Source organism: Leopardus geoffroyi, chromosome C2, assembly GCF_018350155.1.
Source record: "Leopardus geoffroyi isolate Oge1 chromosome C2, O.geoffroyi_Oge1_pat1.0, whole genome shotgun sequence".
Lineage (NCBI taxonomy): Eukaryota > Metazoa > Chordata > Mammalia > Carnivora > Felidae > Leopardus > Leopardus geoffroyi.
In genome coordinates, this window is record NC_059333.1 from 79,063,500 (window position 1) to 79,078,918 (window position 15,419).

The 15,419-nt window shown below is 38.3% G+C and overlaps 1 long non-coding RNA gene across 1 annotated transcript in view; it reads right to left on the minus strand.

The window, feature by feature from the left end:
- Positions 1 to 1,121: 1,121 nt before the first annotated feature.
- The window catches only part of LOC123611098, an 81,467-nt gene continuing 67,169 nt past the window's right edge, over positions 1,122 to 15,419 (minus strand). The window contains exons 2-3 of the long non-coding RNA XR_006718430.1: positions 3,443 to 3,666; positions 1,122 to 1,985 (exon numbers count right to left, since the gene is read on the minus strand). This is a non-coding gene — a long non-coding RNA (uncharacterized LOC123611098). The remainder of the gene's footprint in view (positions 1,986 to 3,442; positions 3,667 to 15,419) is intronic.

The window sequence follows — 15,419 nt, forward strand, 5'->3', positions numbered from 1 at the left end:
GATGATGCCCTTGGGAGGAGCTCTCCTGTCCATTTTTTGCTATGACCACTGACGTCCTCCTTGGGAAGTTCTTCCTTACCCATATCCTCTGTGGCCATATCTAAAGTGAATGTGCTTTTTTGCAGCGGTCCAAATTTTACAGCCAACTTCTTGCTGGGGCAAATATGAAGAACTGAAGAAAACATAAAAGCATTTTCAGTCCTGGGCCATGGTTTCTTTGATGTGACAATGCACCAGAAAATTTGGTAGGTTTAGAACCTATTTCCTTCTTGTCAGTTTCTTATGCAAATACACACAAAGTCTTTCCTAGATAGAGGGGAGCATGAATATTGGTGAGCATTACTGGTTTCTGCTATAATTACCCACTGTGTAAAAAGGGGGGGGGGAGAAATAAGTATATGCATTTATATTTGCTTGTTATTTTAAAAATAAACAGTAAAAGGACAAACACAGTGAGAAAGGGAAAACAGAGTGAAGAGAGACAGGGGTGGGAGCCAGATTTTCCGTTTATATCTGTTAACATTGTTTAGAGTTTTGAACCACATAAATGTATCACCATTTCCAAAAAAATAGCAACTTTTAAAATGAACATAAAGAAAACCTGGTGCTCACTGCATCCAAACAGTCTGTCTTCCTTTGGCTCTTCAGTAGCATCAATTCACTCTGTGGGTTTCACTGATTGTGTTTACTTCCACCAATACAATTATATGAGCACATAGAATCAGGGACAAGAGCCACCTGGTAAGATTCACCCCTAAATTCTCCACTCAAGAGTATAACGTTCTCTAGCTCCTCATAGAGGGGATGGCAAGAAGTGGGCATAGCTATAGGTGCCCCTAAAAGGCCAGAATGACACATAGATATAGGTGCCCTTAAAGAAGATTATAGAAAGGACAACTCTAAAGAAGAAATGAATATCAATATTGAGCCATAGCATTCTTTGACATAAATAGAGCCTTTTTTGAAAAGGTCACATTTGAGTAAATGGAAAGAAAGAAAGGACTTTCCAGACCAGCCTGCAAGAGAGAACTGTGATACTAACCCATCCAAGGATCAAACTGAATCTCTAGTCCATACTCAGCCCCCCACAAATGAAAGAGACTAGGCAACACAAAGGGATTTTGAAGTCAGTCATTATACAAGGCATAGCTCTACAAATGTGTTCTAGAGTAATCAGCCGCAATAAGTTTCTCTCTATATTAAAGGGTAGTCTTAAAGAAGACGGAACAAACTTGATCCATGTGGTCCTAGAGAACAGAATGAAAAACCTGGATGAAAATCCCCAAGGATTTCCCAAAGGTAAACTTTGTTCCAAATTGAGAAAAATTTAAAACAATTTTCTAGAGATAGCATGGACCACTGTGCCACTTTGAGGGAGGGATGTAACATAAGCATGGGGGTCAACTGGCTAGAGGTACTGTGGGAGCACTTGGAGATAGATGGTCCTTGTGGATGACTTCAGCACTCTCTCTCCTATTCTCTCCCTCTCTGTGTCACTGCTTGAACAATATGCATGGGATGTGGACCAAGTAGTTAGTTGCAGTCAAACGTAACCATCATCTCCGAAACCACAGCTGCAAGTGACAATGGCATGTGGAAAAAAATGTAGTTGTTGGGCCTTTAACACACCAAGGAATAAGCTGTAGAGTGCACATTACAGAACTCCATGTGAAAGATTCAAAGCCACTAAAAAGACAATAACAATAATAGCTGATATATATTGAAGTCTTAAATATATGTGCTAGGTGTGATTGAGTGTTTTTCATATATTAAATCATTTAATCCTCTTGGAGGGGGTGGCCTTTGAGAGATGCTTAAAAAATAAACAAGACACTGACATGTTGATATAGTGAGAAGGTAGAATATGTTAGTTCAGGTCCTAGGTGAAGCCTGTGTTGGTTTATAGCAAGATCCAAATAATATCCTTAAACCCTGTATGGCACTGGAGAATTCTGGTTCGGTATTCATCAGATGAAGGATGATGTCTGCAGACAAAAAAAAAGGTGTAGATTCAGAAAATACCTTAGGGTAATCATTTATCAACATGCAGCCCCCAGGAGAATGGAGTAAACAGATTTTTTTTTTTTTTAATTATGGAGTTTGGAGAGATTTGGAGAGCCTGGTATTAAGTATTCTGCTCTATAACCAGAACTGTTAAACCACCAGGAATAGACTTAAGTGTTTCTATTGTGGTGGTTGAGCATGAAAATAAACAGATTGAGCCAACCAGATTGGCAAGTCTCTTCACAGTTGAACAGTTCACATCTAAGAATCACAAATAACTCCAAATCACAAACCCCTGAGAAAGATTTTGAATTCTAGCAAAGGAGAATGGTAAAGACTAGGGCTAGTAACCAGGGAATCCTCATTTTAAGTCCCAGTTTTGCCGCAAGTGTTGATAACACTTGGCCACAATCGCTAATCTTCACATTCAGCAAGCCTCTTGTGATGGATGTGAAGAGGCATGGCCTTGATCCCCCTTCAAGAAAGGTCCTGCTTCCCCAGCTGCTGAAACTGTTATCATGGACTGCCTTTAGCTGTCAGCCCTCCGGGGCTGCAGGGCTTCAGGTGCAGAGCTTCCTTGGCCAAGGTGACTCCTTCCTGGTGTGGTACATATCCAAGAACTGATAGAGACTGGACTAAAAAGTCCTGGCCATTGCAATCAAACTGGAGCAACTCTGGTGGACCATTTTAGCTCCAGAGCTTCTTGTGGTGTTTGTTGAGGTGACCAGGCAACCGAGTTCCTGAATGACAGCTCCACTTCTTCTGCCCTCTCCCACATTTGCCCTTTTCTTCCATGGGTGCTGATCCTAAGGATATAAACATCCCAGCAAACATCCTATGAACTAATCTCTGTAGTAGGGTCAACAGCCAACCTTCCACAGATCACTAATCACTGAGCTAGGGTTTAACTGGATCATCTTTCAACGAAACAAAGGCTGAATTTGCATGGAGTGACCTTGAAAAATCAGTTTACCTCTTTGGGCATTAGTTGCCTATCTACAAAATGGGAAATGCATATAAGGGCTCTTCTATATCTGTAAGCCCCTATTATATGGAATCTGCTCAATGGCCTGACAGAACAGGAAAGCTCTGTCTACACGGTGTGAATCCAGAATGTGAAAAATTCAACCTGATTAAAACATTATCTTCCAACCCAGCTCTCAGGTGCCTACTGTGTCACATTTCTGCCCTATGACTTAGACTTCAAATCTGTCAATAGCTGAAATATAAGGAAGTACCTGTGAAATTTAGATATATCACTTCTTTTCACATGAACAGGCATTGAGAAAGAAAGTAACAAGGACTTAAAAACAAAAAAAACAAAAAACAAAACTCTGGCCTCTGCAGAGGAGAAAAGGGTTTAAACTGTGGAAAACAAATTGTCCTGAATCAAATATATTTTCGTTGGGGCAGGGGTTGGGTACATGAGGCAGTGTACCTCGTGTTTAATTCTCTTCAATCTGAAAACATCATGTTCTTCATAACCAGAACCCACTAGGCTCAGGAGTATCATAGAGCAGGCACTAGAATCCAAATGACCTATCTTGAACCAAGGGCTGCTTCAACAAGATGTGCCACTCAAGGCAGCTCTGGCATCCTGGGATGAATTCCTCTTCTGTAAAATGGACATTTTAACAATTTCCCTGCTTTTCTTCAGGGATCCTGGGAAGACGATGTGACATGTGGATATAAAAACACTTTGATAAGTAAAATAGCAACACATATGTGTAATATATTTTTGTCATTTCTGTATTTCCAATTCTCACAGTCAGAAAGAGTCCCAGGTTATTGAACTCACCTTATCTTCAGCATCTTTCAATAAAACAAAGGTCAAATTTCCTCAAGGGAAAGAGGATTGTGGGAAGATGGTGGAGTAGAAGCATTAGGAACCTTCCTCTTTGTCTAGACAATAATTGCACTGGCAGAATTTATCTGATTTAACGATTTTGGAACTCTGGAGTCTACTGAAGGCTTTCAACTTCCAGAGAAGTCTTGGAAAACAAAGTGCAGTTCGTTTCCATCAATTTTAATGTTCAGATAGTAGCAGCTACCCATCCCACACCCTCAGCTCCATGGCAGGGAACTGTGACCATGTTTCAAGAGCAGCTTCTACCAAAAGCCAGGATGGGCAAAAAGGGCTCTATCTTCCAATTATCTGAGATCTTTGCTGCTGATCAGTCATACAAGGAGGTGGGTGACCTCTTTCTTACACTTCCTTCTATTGTTGGAAGTCTCTCCCCACTGGCTGAAGTGAATTTCTGGGGACTTAAAGGGCCAGTGTACTTTTTCTTCCTCCCTTCATTTTTCTCTTTTTCCTCTTTTGGAGGCTAGATATTAAAGACTAGGACATGCAAAAACAAGTGCACATATAGATAAAATTAAAAAGTACTTGCCCAAGGAAAAACACAGATTCAGAAAAGGACTGAGAAGACCATAAGTTTATGTCTCATGCTAAACCTGGGCACAGAGAGAGTCTACATCGAACAAAACAAAAGCAAAAACAGGAAACCCGGGGGGGAGGGATAGAATCTGATTTCCAGAGTTATCACCTTATTAGATTTGAATGTCCAGTTTTCAACATTAAATCACAAGGCATATAAGGAAACAGAAAAATGTGTCATATTCGAAGGAAAATGAAATCAACAGAAACTATCTCTGAAAAAGACTTGATGGCAAATCTATTAGACAAAGACTTTAAAACACCTCTTTTAATGTGGGAAATAAATTTAGAATTCTATATGCTTGCACCAATGGGTTAAAAGGCTTAGAGCAAAAGCTGCCACAGGGTGAAAATACCCAAGGCCAGTAAGACCAAGCATAGAGGCAGAAAGCAACCACTGCACCCAAAATTACCTAGTGAAAAGGGCTACCCTTGAGGCATCATGCTCCAGTAATCTTTAACTTTGGAGATAAAAGTCAATTGGCTGTATCACCCACAAAGAAACTCTTGTCCATCTGGTGTCAGGTGCCAATATATTATTGTGCTTTAATCTCAACTTCTAATGCCACTCGCACTCCAAACCTTTTGCTTCTTACACACACAAATTAATGGCCACTTTCTTATTGTTTTCTTCTGCACGTTCACCACATATGTAAAACCTTGAAAGCTCAATAAATACAGAGACAAAACCCCTGTTCAGGGCTCTTCTCTCCTCCTGTACATTAGCCCCTGTCATATTAAAAAAAAACTTTTTTAAGTTTATTTAGTGTTTTTCAGAGAGAGGACAGAGCACGAGAGGGGTAAGGGCAGAGAGAGAAGGCAACACAGAATCCAAAGCAGGCTCCAGGCACTGAGCTGTCAGCACAGATCCTGATGTGGGGCTTGACCTCACTAACCGTGAGATCATGACCTAAGCCAAAGTCAGACGCTTAACCCACTGAGCCACCCAGGTGCCCCATAGCCTCTGCCATATTCAATTCTGCTTCCACTCTCTTGTTGGACAAGAGAGAACTCCAGACTCAAAGTCAGTGACATTTTAGAGATGTTCAAAGAACTAAAGGATGATGTGGAGAAGGTAAGAAAATGGTGTTTGAGCAAAATGGGAAAAAAAAAAAACTAAAAAGAAACCAAAAAGAAATTCTGAAGTTAAAAATATAATAACGAAAATGAAAATTTCACTGGAGGGATTCAAAGACAGATTTGAGCAGACAGAAGAAAGAATTATCAAATTTAAAGATAGGATAATTGACATTATTGAGTCTAAAGAACAGGAAAAAAAAAAGATTAAAGAAAAGAGAACAGAGTCTAAAGGACATATGGGATACCAAGTGACCAACATACACATTTGGGAATCTTAGGATGAGAAACAGCAAAAGGGGTATCTGAAAAAAGAATGTTTAAAAACTTCCCAAAGTTGATGCAAGGCTCGAATGTAAACATACAAGAAGCTCACCAAACTACAAGGAAGATGAACTCAAAGAGATGCACACTGAGACACATTATAAACAACTATTTGAAAGACAAAGACAAAGAGAGAATCTTGAAAACAACAAGAAAGAAGACACTTGTCACATACAAGGAATTCTCAATTAAATACCAGACTTTTCATCAGAAACCTTGGAGGCTAGAAGACCGTGGGCCAATATATTCAAAGTGCTAACAGAAATAACTGTCAACCAAGAATCTTACATCTGTCGAAACTGTCCTTCAAAAGTGAGGGAGAAATAAGATATTCCCAAGTAAACAAAAGCTTAGGGAGTTCATTACAACTAGAACTGCTTGGCAAGAAACTCTCAAAGAAGTCATGTGAGGTGAAATGAAAGGACATTAGATAGTAACTATAAGCCATATGAAGAAAGATCTCAATAAAGGTAAATACTCGGACAATTATAAAAGCTAATATTATTGTACCAATAATTTGTAACTACTTTTTGTCTTCTACATCATTAAAGGGACTCATACTTTTTTTTTTAATGGTTATTTTTGAGAGAGAAAGAGAGCATGAGTGGAGGAGGGGCAGAAAGAGAGGGAGGGGCAGAGAGAGAGGGAGAAAGCGGGTCTGAAGTAGGCTCTGTGCTGACAGCAGAGAGCCTGATGTGGGGCTCAAATTCACAAACCAAGCCATGAGATCATGACCTGAGCTGAAGTTAGACTCTTAACCAACTAAGCCACCCAGATACCCTGAGACTCCTACATTTTTTAAAAAGTGAAGAGATTCTTGGATACTGTGAACAAACTGAGGGCTGATGGGGGGTGGGGGAGAGGGGAAAGTGGGTGATGGGCATTGAGGAAGGCACCTGTTGGGATTAGCACTGGGTGTTGTATGGAAACTAATTTGACAATAAATTATATTTTAAAAAATTTAAAAAATAAAACAAGTTATAACCTTTAAAAATAAGTAAATTAGGGGCGCCTGGGTGGCGCAGTCGGTTAAGCGTCCGACTTCAGCCAGGTCACGATCTCGCGGTCCGTGAGTTCGAGCCCCGCAACGGGCTCTGGGCTGATGGCTCGGAGCCTGGAGCCTGTTTCCGATTCTGTGTCTCCCTCTCTCGCTGCCCCTCCCCCGTTCATGCTCTGTCTCTCTCTGTCCCAAAAATAAATAAACGTTGAAAAAAAAAATTTTTAAAAAAATAAATAAATAAATAAAAATAAGTAAATTAACTAATTAATTAATTAAAAAGTGTTAGTCTAGGAGTGTCTGGGTGGCTCAGTCAGTTAAGCATCCAAATCTTGATCTTAGCTCGGGCCTTAATTTCAGGATTGTGAGTTTGAGCCCCACAGTGGGCTCCGTGCTGGGTGTGGAGCTTACTTTAAGAAAAAAAAAAAATGTTAGTCTAAAAGCTAGTGTTATGGTAGGGGCACATGGGTCGGTTAAATGTCTGACTTCAGCTGAGGTCATGATCTCACAGTTTGTGGGTTCAAGTCCCACATGGGGCTCTGTGCTGACAGCTCAGAGTCTGGAGCCGGCTTGGGATTCTGTGTCTTCCTTTCTCCCTCTTCCCCTCCCCTGCTTGCATTCTGTCTCTCTCTCAAAAATAAATAAACATTAAATTTTTTTAATAAATAAATTAATTAATAAATGCCAGTGCTATTATAGCTTCAGTGCCTAATTCCACATTGTCTTTTCTATACAATTTAAGAGACTAAAGAACATAAAAGAATTATTAGTTATGTTTTGGGGCATACAAAAAGGATGTAAGTTCGTGATGCCAATAACCAAACAGGGTGGGGACAGAACTGTAAGGAGCAGAGTTTTTGTTTGTTATTGAAGTTATACTGCTTATAGCAAATAAGAATGTTATAATTTTAGGATGTTACTGATAATCTCCATGGTAACGACAAAGAGAATAGCTATTGAATACATGAAAAAAAATAAGAAATAAGCGTAAACATTTTATTACACAAAACAATTAAAGGCAAAAGAAGTCAGCAATGCAGGAAATTAGGGGCAAAAGATATATAAGGCAGATAGAAAATAAATAGCAAAAGATACAAGTAAGTCCTTACTGATAACAATTACTTTAAATGCAAATGGATTCATTTCTCCAGTCAAAAGACAGAGATTATCAGAATGGATAAAAACACAGGTTGCAACTATATCCTTTCCATAAAACACTCAGTTTATTTCCAAAGACACAAATAAGTTAAAAGTAAAAGGATGAAAATAGATATTCCATGCAAATAGTAACCAAAAGAGAACAGAACTATACTACATAAGACTAATACTATATAAGATAAAATAGACTTTAAAACAGATGAAAAAAAAATGAGACAAAGAAGGAGTTAATATATTAATAAAGGTTCAATAGAACAAGAAGATATAACAATTGTAACATTTATGCATTTAGTGACAGACCGTTAAAATATATGAATCAAAAACAGAATTGAAGGGAAAAATAGCAGATCTGTAATAATAGTTGAAGACTTCAATCCCCCACTCTCAATAATAGAACAATCAAACAAAAGATAAGAAAATAGAAGACTTAACACAATGAATTATTTCTAAGAGATATATACAGTACACTCCACCCAACATCAACAGCATGCACATTGTTACCAAGTGCAGAAGAGACATTTTCCAGAAGAAACCATATGTTAGGCCACAAATAAAATCTTAATAGATTTTAAGAGATAGATATATACATGTTTTACATCAACCACAACAGGATGAGGATAAAGTTAGACATGAATAATAGGGGGCGTCTGGGTGGCTCAGATGACTGAGCATCCAACTTTTGATTTCAACCCAGGTCATGATACCAGGGTCATGGGACTGAGCCCTGCATAGGGTTCTGAGTATGGAGCCTGCTGAGGATTCTCTCTCTTTCTCTTCCTCTGCCCCTCTCCCCATCTCATGCCCTCTCTCTCTTAAAAAACAAATCATAATAATAAAAATAAAATAAAATAAGAAACGAATAACAGAAGTAAAACAGGAAATTCACAAATTTGTGGAAATTAAACAAGAAACTCTTAAAACAAAGGGTCGAGGAAGAAATCACAAGAGAAATTAGAAAATACTTATAGATGAATGAAAGTGAGAAAACAACATACCAAAACTTAGGGAACATAGTGAAAGCAATGATAAGGGGAAATTTGTAGCTATGAACAATTACATTTAAAAAAAAAGAAAAGAAAACTCAAATCAACAATCTAACCTTGCAAACTAAGGAACTAGAAAAAAAAGAATAAACTAAACCCAAAGTTAGAAAAAGGAAGGAAATAATAAAGATGAGAATAAAGATAATGAAACAGAAAATTTTTAAAAATAGAGGAAAATCAATGAAGCCAAAGGCTGATTCTTTGAAAAGAAGAACCAAATTGACCAACTTAGCAAGCTAAACTAAGAAAAAAAGAGAGAAGATTCAATTTCTAAAATTAGAAATGAAAATGGGGATATTACTACCTTATCTACAGAAATAAAAAAAATTATAAAAGGGTACTATGGAAAATTATATACTAAAAAAATTCAATAACCTAGATGAAATGGACAAAATCTAGAAACGCAAAATTCATCAAGATTAAATTATGGGAAAAATTAGAAAATATTAATAGACCTATAACCAGTAAGGAGATTGAATGAGTAATCAAAAGTTTCTCAGAGGCACCTGGGTGGCTCAGTTGGTTAACAAGCATCTGACTCTCAGTTTCAGCTCAGGTCATGATCTCACGGTTTTGTGAAATCCAGCCCTGGGTCAGGCTTTGTACTAATAGCAGGGAGTCTGCTTGGAATTCTCTCCCTCTCCCTCTCTGCCTCTCTCTCACTCTTTTTCTCTCTCTGCCTCTCAAAATAAATAAATAAACTTAAAAAGAAATCTCTCAACAAGAAAAAGCCCTAGATCTGAGGGCTTCACTGATGAATAGAGAAAGAATCTATCTCAACATGATAAAAACCACATGTGAAAAACCCACCGTGAACATCATACCCAATTGTGAAACACTGAAAGTTTTTCCTCTAAGATCAGGGACAAGGCAAGAGTGTTCATTTTCACCATTTCTATTTACCATAGAACTGGAAGTTCTCACCAGAGCCAATTAGGCAAGAAAGGGAAATAAAGAAGTAAAATTATCTCTATTTGTAGAAGATACGGATCTTAGATGTAGAAATCCCTAACAATTCTATCAAATAAAAACCCCACAAACAAAAAGAAAAACAAATAAACAAAAACCTGGTAGAGTTAATAGATGAATTCAGTAAAGTAGCAGGATACAAAGTCAACATGCAAAAGTTAGTTGCATTTCTATGTGCTAGCAATGAGCAACCTGAAATGGAAATGACAAAGACAAGTCCATTTAAATAGCATCAAAAATGTCCATCAAATGATGAATGGATAAAGAAGTTGTGGTTTATATATACAATGGAATACTACTTGGCACTGAGAAAGAATGAAATATGGCCTTTTGTAGCAATGTGGATGGAACTGGAGAGTGTTATGCTAAGTGAAATAAGTCATACAGAGAAAGACAGATACCATATGTTTTCACTCTTATGTGGATCCTGAGAAACTTAACAGAAGACCATGGGGGAGGGGAAGGGGGAAAAAAAAGTTAGAGAGGGAGGGAGGAAAACCATAAGAGACTCTTAAAAACTGAGAATAAACTAAGGGTTGATGGGGGGTGGGTGGGAGGGGAAAGTGGGTTGTGGGCATTGAGGAGGGCACCTGTTGAGATGAGCACAGTGTGTTGTATAGAAACCAATTTGACAATAAATTTCATATTTAAAAAAATAAAATAAAATAAAATAGCATCAAAAAGGGGATGCCTAGGTGGCTTAGTTGGTTAAGCATCTGACTTCACCTCATGTCATGATCTTGTGGTTCCTGGGTTCAAGCCCCGTTATCAGTCTCTGTGCTGACACCTCAGAACCTCGAGCATGCTTCAGATTCTGTGTCTCCTTCTCTCTCTACCCCTCCCCTGCTCACACTCTGTCTCTCTCTCAAAAATAAATAAACATTTAAAAAATTTAAATAGCATCAAAAAGAGTAAAATACTTAGGAATTAGCCAAAAAGATAAAGACTTATTAAAACTACAAAATGTTACTGAAATTGAATAAGACATAAATAAATGGAAAGACATCTCGTTAATGAACTGCAATATTTAATATTGTCAAGACGTCAATAGTATCCAAAACAAGCTACAAATTCAATGCAATCTCTATCAAAATTCCGATAACCTTTTTTTACAGAAATAGAAAAACCCATCCTAAAATTTATATGGAATCTAAAGAGATCCCCAAATAGCTAAAGCAATCTTGAAAAAGAAGAAAAAAAACTGGAGGATTCACACTTCTGATTTCAAAACTTAATACAAAGCACAATAATGAGTAGAGTGTGATGTTGGCATAAAGAAAGACATATAGACCAACGGAATAGAATATAGAGTCCAGAAATAAATTCTTGTGTTACGGTCAAATGATTTTTGACAAAGGTGCCAAGACCATTTAATGGGGAAAGGACAGTCTTTTCAACAACTGGTTCTGGATAGCCACATGCAAAAGAATGAAATTAGACCTTTTATCTAATAGATAAAAATTAGCTCAAAATGGATCAAAAACTTGAATGTAAGACCTAATGCTATAAAACTCTTAGATAAGAACATAGGTCAAAAACCTTACGACATTGGATTTGGTAATTTCTTGAATTTAACACCAAGGGCACAGGCAACAAAAGAAACAATAAACAAATTAGACTTCATGAAAATTTTTTTAATTATGCATCAAAGGATGATATCAACAGAGTAAAAAGGCAACCCAAAGAATGGGAGAAAATATTTGCAAATCATATATCCGATAAGGGGTTAATATCCGGAATAGATAGAGAACTTTTAAAACTCAACAATAAACAAAAAATCCAATTCAAAAATGGGCAAAGGACTTGAATAGGCATTTATATAAAGAAGACAGAGAGACGATCAATAAGCACATGAAAAAATGCTCAATATCACTAATCATTAAGGAAATGGAAATCAAGACTACATTGAGATACCACCTTACGTCCATTACAATGGATACAATTAAAAAAAGTATTGAAGAGGTAATGAAGAAACTGGAATCCTTGTGCTCCATTTTTGGGAAGGTATAATGATACAGCTGCTATGGGAAGCAACATGGTAATTCCTTAAAAAGTTAAAAATAGAACTAACATATGATCCACAATTCCACTTCTGGGGATATACCTAAAAGAATTGAAAACAGAGTCTCCAAGCAATATATGTTTATGGCAGCGTTATTTACAATAGCTAAAATGTGGAAGCAACCCATGCACTTAATAAGTGCTTCAGCAGATGAATGGATAAGCAAAAGGTGGTATATACATCATGGAATATTACTCAGCATTTAAAAGAAAGGGAATTCTGCAATGTGCTACACCATGGATGAACCTTGAATATTATGGAAATTAATAAAACAGTCACAGAAAAATAAATCAGTCACAGAAAAAATACTGTATGATTCCAGTTTTTTGAGGTACTTAGAATAGTTGAAGTTATAGAAATGGACAGTATAATTGTTTTTGCCAAGATCTGGAGAAAAGGGGAGAATGGAGAGTTGTTGCTTAATGAGCATAGAGTTGCAGTTTTATAAGATGAAAAAGGTTACAGAGATAGTGGTGAAGTTGTACAACATCATAAATGCATATAATACCACTGAAGTGCACGTTTAAAAGTGATTAAAATGATAAATGTTATATGGTGTATGTTTTACTACAATCTAAAAATGAATAGACTTCCAGGGAAGATGACAGATTAGGAGGACCCTAAACTTCCCCCATCCCATGGATAAAACTGGATAACACTCACATCAGTGTAAATAACCCAGAAAAATGACCCAAAGACTGGCAGAACAAACTCTCCATAGCTAAATGTAGAGAAGAGGCCACATCAAAGAGGGTAGGAAGGGTGGAGACATGGTCGGGAGCTAAACAGACCACAGGACTGTCCAAAGGAGGGAGGGACACCTTCCGCACGGAGAATGGAAGAAACTGACTCTCACACCAGGGAGCCCACATGAGAAAACAAATTCCCATAACATATGGCTTTGAAAACCAGAAGGACTACATATCACAGATTCTTACAATCAGTGGGTCTTAGCACCTAGAACTTTAAAAATCAGTAGGCTCAGCTCTGGGAGAGCCAGGAGGGCGGAGTTCCTGCCCTTAAAGATACAGCACAACAAACAGCCCCACAGAGATACAACATGGAAGCAGCAATTTGAAAAATGCCTGGGGTATACAAGAGGGAGATTTATTTACTAAACTGAAAACATGTGCTAGAGGGACAGCAATCACTGGAAGACTTCTTCAAGAACAAAAGAGCTGGCAGGAACCATTTCCTTCCCCTGACCCCCCCGCAGCTGGACACAGGAATACCTATGGGAACCAACACAGTGCCAACACTCGCTCCCTAACTGAAGAGCACACTCCACCCCCATGTTTTCTGCAGACATGCCCCTTCCAGCTAGGTCTTGGCTCCAGATATCCTTCCAGAGCAGACACACACAAACCTTGCCAACATTGCAGGCCCAACCTCTGTGTCCCCCTTCAGACCTGAACTCTCCAATACGCTCTTAGCTGGAGTTTGTCCAAAATGGTGCCATAAGCCTAGCAGTGTTCAAGCAACCCCAACAGGAAACAGCACTACTCCAAAGTGACTCCTGCCCTGGGGAAAAGGAGAAGATAACCACACACAGCAGTTTGCGGCCCCAGCGGTGGTCTGAGGGCAGCCAGCTGGTCTGACTACAGGCCCCACCCACCAATGAAAACTTCGTAGAGGACAACACAGGGAGAGCACCCTGAAGTTTAGTGCTACCACATCTATGGCAAACGCCTGCTCTGAATCAACTCAAACCCAAGGTGGCCCCAGACTGGCAAACTCACAGTATGGGAACCAAACCCTACCCACAATAGGCAAGAAGAGCCACTGCAGATGACTGGACTGAAGGCAAAAGTGGTTCCGCCACAACAGCAGAGAGCACACAACACACACAGGAAACCCCTTGAAGCACCAGGTTCTGGTTAACAGAGCATATTGCACTACAGGGCACTACCGGACCTCTTCTTCATAAAGTCACATTTTCAACCACAGGAAACATAGCTGATTTTCCTAACACATGGAAACAGACACAGAAAGTTAGACAAAATGAGGAGACAGAAGAATATGTGGAATAGATTAAGGAACAGAACAAAATCACAGCAAGAGAGCTAAATGAAACAGAAACAAGTAGTATGCCTGATAGAGAATTTAAAATATTTTTCATAAAGACACAGATTTTAGAAAAGATTGGAGGACCTCACTGAGACCCTTAACAGAGAGACCAAAAAAAAAAAAAAAAAGAAAGAAAAAAAGAAAAGAAAAGAAATCAGAGTTGAAGAACTCAATAACTGAAATTAAAAATACACTAATGAGGGGCGCCTGGGTGGCTCTGTCAGTTAAGCGTCCAATTTTGGCTCAGGTCATGAAAGCTCAGAGCCTGGAGCCTACTTCAGATTCTGTGTCTCCCTCTCTCTCTTGTCCCCCTCCCCCTGCTCCCCCACTCATGCTCTGTCTCTAAAATAAATAAGCATTAAAAAAATGTTTTTAAATACACTAGTGACAATAAATAGTAGGCTGGAGGAGGCAAGAGAACAGATTAGTGACCTGGAAGAGTAATAGAAAGCAATCAAACTGAACAGAAGAGAGAAAAATATTAATAATAAATGAAAATATACTTAGAAAACTCAGCATCAAGCATAATAACATTCATATTACAGAGATCCCTGAAGGAGAAAAGAGGAAAAAAAAGGGGGCAGAAATTTTATTTGAAGAAGTAATAGCTGAAGACTTCCCAAACCTGGGGAAGGAAACGGAAATTGAGATCCAGGATGCACAGAAGGTCCTCAACGAAATCAAGTCAAGGAGGTCCACACAAACACACGTAGTAATTAGAATGGCAAAAAGTAGTGACAAAGAAGATATTAAAAGCAGCAAGAAAAAAGAAAACAATTACATACAAGGGAAACCCCCGTTAGACTATCAGCTGATTTTTCAACAGAAACTTTGCAGTCCAGAAAGGAGTAAAATATCTGAAGTGCTGAAAGAAAAGAACCTTCAACCAAGAATACTCTCTCTAGAAAGTCTATCATTCAGAGGAGAAGAAGAGATAGTTTCCTAGACAAACCAAAGTTGAAGGAATTCATCACCACTTAAAGCAGCCCTACAAGAAATGTCAGAGGGGATTCCTGGAGTAGAAAGGAAAGACCATAAGCAGGAGTAAGAACAGTACGAAGCACAAAAGCGGTAAAATTAAGTATATCTATAAAAATCAGTCAAGATATTAAAAAAAATGAAAGGATGTAAAGTATGACACCAAGTATCTACAATGTAGCAAGGGAGTAGTAAAGAAAAGGTCCAAACCTAAGCAACCATCAACTCAATATAGACTGCTTATGCAGAATATGTTATTTACAAGCCTAATGATCACCACAAATCAAAACCCAGTAATAG